Below are 5,875 nucleotides of genomic sequence, written 5' to 3'. Positions count from 1 at the left end.
CCTACTAATGTGCATCCTTGGAGGCAGCAGGTGATGGCTCAAGCAGTTAGTCCACATCTCCCACGTGTGTGGCAGGGACCCGAGTTCTTAGCTTCTGGCTTTGGCCTGGCCCAGCCTTGGCTGCTGTGGGCATTTAGGGAGTGAACCAGTGGATGGACAACATTGCTCTCTCAATCTCTCAGTCTTTTCCTTTCAACTAAAAAAAAGGAACATTCTTCATGTGAGGGAAAAACAGCAAATGTCCTATTGTATTGTGCAAACATAACTCTCCAGACATAGTATGTCTGGCAGGTGAGAACCTTATTTTTTTTAAAGAAGGTTTGCTTATTTGAAAGGAAGAGAGAGAGAGAGAAAGAGAGAGATAAAGAGAGAGAGAGAGTGAGAGAGAGTGAGAGAAAGAGTGAGAGAGAGAGATCTTGTCTGTTGGTTCACTGCCCAAAAGGCTGCAATGGCTGGGCTATGTCAGTCCAGAGCCAGTAGCCTGGAAGTCCATCCTGGTCTCCCATGTGAGTGTCACAGGCCCAGGCATTCAGACCATCTTCCACTGCTTTCCCAGGTGCACGGGCAAGGAGCTGGATCAGAAGTGGAGCAGCCTGGACTTGATTGGTGCTGAGATGAGATACCAGGTGGCAGGCAGCAGTTTAACCTGCTGCACCACAATGCCGTCCCTGCCCAAACACTGAACGAGGCAATAGCGTGTGCCTCCCACTCTTCAGGTTTCCAGTCCATCCAGCGGGAATGGTTCCTGTGCTTTCCATCACCGGAGGTGCCATGAGTGTTAGCCGGCCAATCACCGGAGCCACCACAGGTGTTAGCTGGCCCATTCCCGTGCCTGTCTTCTTGCCAGTCCTCAGGACAGAGCCTCAGCCCCCATGGGTCCCTGCACACAGGAGGGAGAACAGATTTGTGCTCCTTGGCCGTGCCCCTGAGCAAGGCAGCACGGCCTGCAGGGTGCTTTGGGAGATGCTGGGTGTGGAGGATTGTCAGGAACATATTTCCCCAGCATCAGTTCACATCAGATGGGTGGGAAAGCAAGACTAGCTGCCCCGACATGCCAGCTTTCAGCTCAGAGGTCTGTAATGTTTATGCTTTTCAGTCTTGCTGGGAATTTGAGAATCCAACTGGTACCAAATGCCTGCTCCATGACACCATCCTGAGAAAGGAGCCACAGTTGGAATCTGTACTGCTGTAGGAGATAGAAACCCCTGTATATCCTCATCCCTGGGGATCCACAGTCACTCCACTGTTCAGGCAAGAGGACCACAGCCTCATAAACCTAGCTAGACCCAGCAGCAACAGCGACCAACATTTTAGCCTAAGCGGTGTCTTGCACTACACTGGTCAGGTGGTTCTGCACAGCAAAGTGGGTCCTATTCCCAAAACCATAAGAAGGAGTTATCACCTCTGCGGATACAGGACCATCTCCCCTACTTCCTCAACTTTGACCCCACCAGGGCAGTGCAAGCTCTGGCTTTGGTGGGTGTGCAGAGTCATGCATGTTCATCCCATACTCCTGCCCAGCCCTACTGTGGATCCTTCTGAGCCTGCCCTGGCTTTGAGGGGACTTCAACACCCCACTTTTGTCAGCGTACAGATCACTGGAAAAAAAGCATCAGAATTAAACTATACTATAGACCAAATGAGTCTTACAAAAATAGAACATTACATCCAACTGCAGCAGGATACACCCTCTTTCCACCAGCACATAGAATAGTCTTTAGGGTAGACCACTGATTAGGCCACAAAACAAATCCTAGCAAATTTAAAAAATCAAAATCCTATCACATTATCCTCTCTGACCACAATGGAGTAAAATTAGAAATGATCAGCCAAAGAGAAAACAACTCTAGAAATTATCCAAATACATGGAAATGGAACAACTTGCTTCTGAATGAAAAAACGGATCCTTGAAAAATAAGGAAAATTTAAAAATTCCTTGAAACTTATGAAAATAGAAACACAACAACTCGAAACTTCTGACATAGCGGAAGCAATTCTAGCAATCCTAATGAAAAGTTTATAACAGTAAGCACCTACACACACACACACACACACACACACACAAATACTACAACCTAACTACATCTTAAGGACCTTGAAAAGCAAGATACGACCAAGCCCAAAGTTAGGAGGAAAGAAAGAAACATCAGAGCAGAAATAAATAAAATAGGAAACTAAAATAGAAAAGATTAATGAAGTAAAAAATTTGGTTTTTTGAAAAGGTAAAACATACATCTTTAGCTAGAGTAAAACCAGAAAGCAGACTTAAATAAAAGCAGAGATGGAAAAGGAGACATTACAGATGACACCACAGAAGTATAAAGAGCCATTACAGACTATTAAGAATGACTACACACCAACAAATTGACAAACTTTGAAGAGGAGGACAAATTTCTACACCTGTAACTGACCAGGATTGAACAACAAAGAAAACCTGAATGGATCAATAAAAAGTAGTGAGATGGAAGTGTAACAAGAAGTCTCTGGACAAAGAAAAGCCCAGGACCAGATGGCTTCACTGCTGAATTCTAGCAAACTCTTAAGGAAGAACTAACACCAATTAATCTCAAAGTACTCCCAAGTAATCGAAAGGAAGGGAACCCTTCCAAATGCATTCTATGAGGCTAGCATTACCTTGATTTCCAAACCAGTTAAGGACACAACAGAAAAAAACTCTAGGTCAATATCCCTGATGAACACAGATGCAAAAATTCTCAGCTGTATACTAGCAATTGGCATTCAATACACACACCAATGAAAGTCCTTTAGTATGATGAAGTCTGAGTTCTATCAGGGATTCAGATATATTCAGCCTTGCAAGTCAATAACTAATATATCACATCAACAGAAAAAATGGCAAAATTCATATGATCACCTCAGTAGATGCAGAGAGCATTTGGCACTATTCAGCATCCACTCATGACTGAAAATCTTAAATAAATTAAGTATAGAAGGAATACACCTCAACACAGTAAAAGCCAGATGGGACAAACCCATAGCCAACATGATACTGGAAGGAGCAAAGCTGAAACCATGTCCTCTAAGATCTGGAGCCAGAAAAGGCTGTCAACCTTCACTGCTCTTATTCAGTATAGCATTGGAAGTTTTAGCCAAAGCACCTAGGCCAGGGAAAGAAATAAAAGGCAGACAAATAGGAAAGGAAGAAATCAAATTGCCCCTGTTTGTAGATGACATGAGTTTGTATGGAAATAAAGCTGAATACATTCATCAGGAGACTACTAGAACTGAAAAACAAGTTCAGTATAGTTGCACGGTACAAATTCAGTGTGCAAAACTCAGTAGCATTTCTACACACCAATAATGGACTGCACCAGAAAGAAGTAATTACAAAAAATTGTAATGCCTTGCAATCCATTTAACCATGGGTGTGAAAGATCTCTACCATCAAAATTACATAACACTACTGAAAGAGGTAAAGAAAACAAAAAGATTTGCAAGATATAATTAAAATGTCCATACTGCCTGAAGAGATTTCCAGATTAAATGCAGTCTCCATGAAAATACTAACTACATTTTTCATGGAACTATAAAAAATTTATAAAATTTAATCTTGAACAACAACAACAAAGAGGGAGGCATCAGAATACTAGATTTCAAGACATTCTACAGAGCTATTTCAACTAAAACAGCATGGAACTTGCATTAAAACAGTCATGTAGAACAAAGGGACTGAATGGAGATCAAAAAAGTGAATCCATGAATCTGTAGTCAACTTTGACAAAGTTGCTGAAAACACACATTGGAGCATGGACAGTCTCTTCAGTTACTGGCAAGGGAAGACTGTATATCCATATGCAGTTAATTGAACTAAGATGTTCCCTTCCTCCTATACAAAAATCTACTCAAAATGGATCAAAGATCTAAATGTAAGACCCAAAACTATCAAGCTGCTAGAAGGAAAAGGGAAACACTTCAATACAACACCACAGGCAATGCTTTTTTTTGAATAAGATCCCAAAAGCACAAAAGAAAAGCAAAAACATATTGGATTGTATCAAAGAAACTTCTGCACAGTCAAGGAAGCAATCCGCAAAATGAAGAAACAACCAACATAATGTGAGAACATATTTAAGCTATTCTTCTTACAAAGGATTACTATCCAGAATATATAAGGAACCCAGAAAAACTAATTAGAAAACAAAAAATCCAGTTACGGAATGGGCATAGAGTATGAATAGAGATTGTGCCCTTGGACTGGCCTTCAGGGAGAAACGTACACATTTAGCCCAATTCCAGGTGTGCCTTTCTGGTTCCACATGCTTAAGGAGCTATTTGGAAGGCAAGTGGGACTTCTAATGGCAGACAATAAAGAAACAACACGTGGGGACTCTAATACTGAAGTTACTGGTGATAGTAAAGGGCTCACTGAAGCAGCAGTTATGTGTTGTCAGGGGCACTAATCACCCAGCAGATGAAGCAGCCAATGTTTTCCTATATAAATCTCCTACCTGTAGATGGCACTTATTCCAATTTTTAGCTTGTCTAACAATTGTCCCTACTGATACTAATTCAGAGACTCACTGAAGAGAATTATATGGGCTTCCATCAGTGTAGAAAAGGTTGGTATTATAATCCTGACAAACATGTTTTCTATACCTGACAATTGTGCCTTTCAAATTGCTGAGGCTACATGTGACCATACTCATTATGGAAAGGAGTTGTATTTCAATGACTCTCAAACAATCTGACTGGAAACAAGGAATCACCCAAAAGTGTATGTTGTGTGCAAACACCCACAACCACCCCAGAGATGGGAGTGGGGCTGGCATTGTTGTGTAGAGGGTTAAGCTATTGCCAGCAATGCCATCATTCCATATCTGAGTTCCAGTTTGCGTTCTGGCTGCTCTGCTTCTAATCCAGCTGCCTGATAATGCACCTGGGAAACAATGGATGATGGCTCAACTTTTGGGTTCCTGCACCCACGTGGAGATCTGGAGGCAGTTCCAGTCTGGCCCAGCACCAGCTGTTGTGGGCACTTGGGGAGTGAACCAGTGGATAGTAAACCTCTCTCTTTCTCCCCTTCCGTCTGTCACTCTGCCTTTCAAATAAATCTTTTTTTTAAAGCCCAAAACACAAAGTAACAAGAGTGCCCCAAGTCTCAGGCTCACAGTTCTGGGGACGACTACCTGGGGGTCAGCAAACTGATTTGACTGTGATGTTGACAGCCCAGAGGACTTAAGTACTTTGTAAAGGTTGTGGATATTTTTACCAGTCAGCTGGAAGCATACTTGAATCAAACCTTAAAAAGCTACGGAATTCAGTAAAACATGACAACCACATCATCCCGAGGTTTGGCCTCCTTGAGGGCGACCACTGGCCAGCATTATCTGCAGCCATCCCGCAAGTTAAGATCACCTTAGAGCTTTCTCCTGGCAGAAACAAGGGGAGTCTGTGTGACCCAACAGCCCTGCTGAGTTTGGGTAAACATGTCCAGCCATGAAGTCGACCAACTGGACAGCCAACAAGCGGCAGTAAGGACTGCTGAAACCTCATGCGACTGGTGGATGGAGTTCTCCTGCTTCTCCTGGGTTTGGCTGACTTACCCATCTGCTTTCCTGTTCTCTGCTTATTTGGTCTCCATCTTCTTCGTTTTGCAACCATTTTCATTTGTAGCCAAGAAAGCATGAGCTGGACCTCCTACTGCAAGACTTTTCGCCTCCATGGGAACCTGCTCCCTAGTTCTTAAAGTTGGTTTGTGTCCTGATTGAAGCCCTTTAGGGCTCATGGCCCCAGTGAAGCAGGAAGTAGGCAGATGACAGTGACGCCCTTCCCCCCTTTTGATTCCTTGCATTATAAGCTGCAGGAGAGCTCAACACACCTCTTTGCCCCACAGAAGCAAAACAAGTAGCCTCGC

General features: G+C 43.1%; 1 long non-coding RNA gene across 1 annotated transcript in view; it reads left to right on the top strand.

Annotated features, from left to right (window-relative positions):
• Window positions 1–5,875, top strand: part of LOC127488535 (uncharacterized) — a 53,749-nt gene that overhangs the window by 31,296 nt on the left and 16,578 nt on the right. The window lies entirely within an intron of this gene.

Source organism: Oryctolagus cuniculus, chromosome 16, assembly GCF_964237555.1.
Source record: "Oryctolagus cuniculus chromosome 16, mOryCun1.1, whole genome shotgun sequence".
Lineage (NCBI taxonomy): Eukaryota > Metazoa > Chordata > Mammalia > Lagomorpha > Leporidae > Oryctolagus > Oryctolagus cuniculus.
Note: the sequence above shows the minus strand (reverse complement) of the source record. Positions and strands in the feature narration are given on the sequence as shown.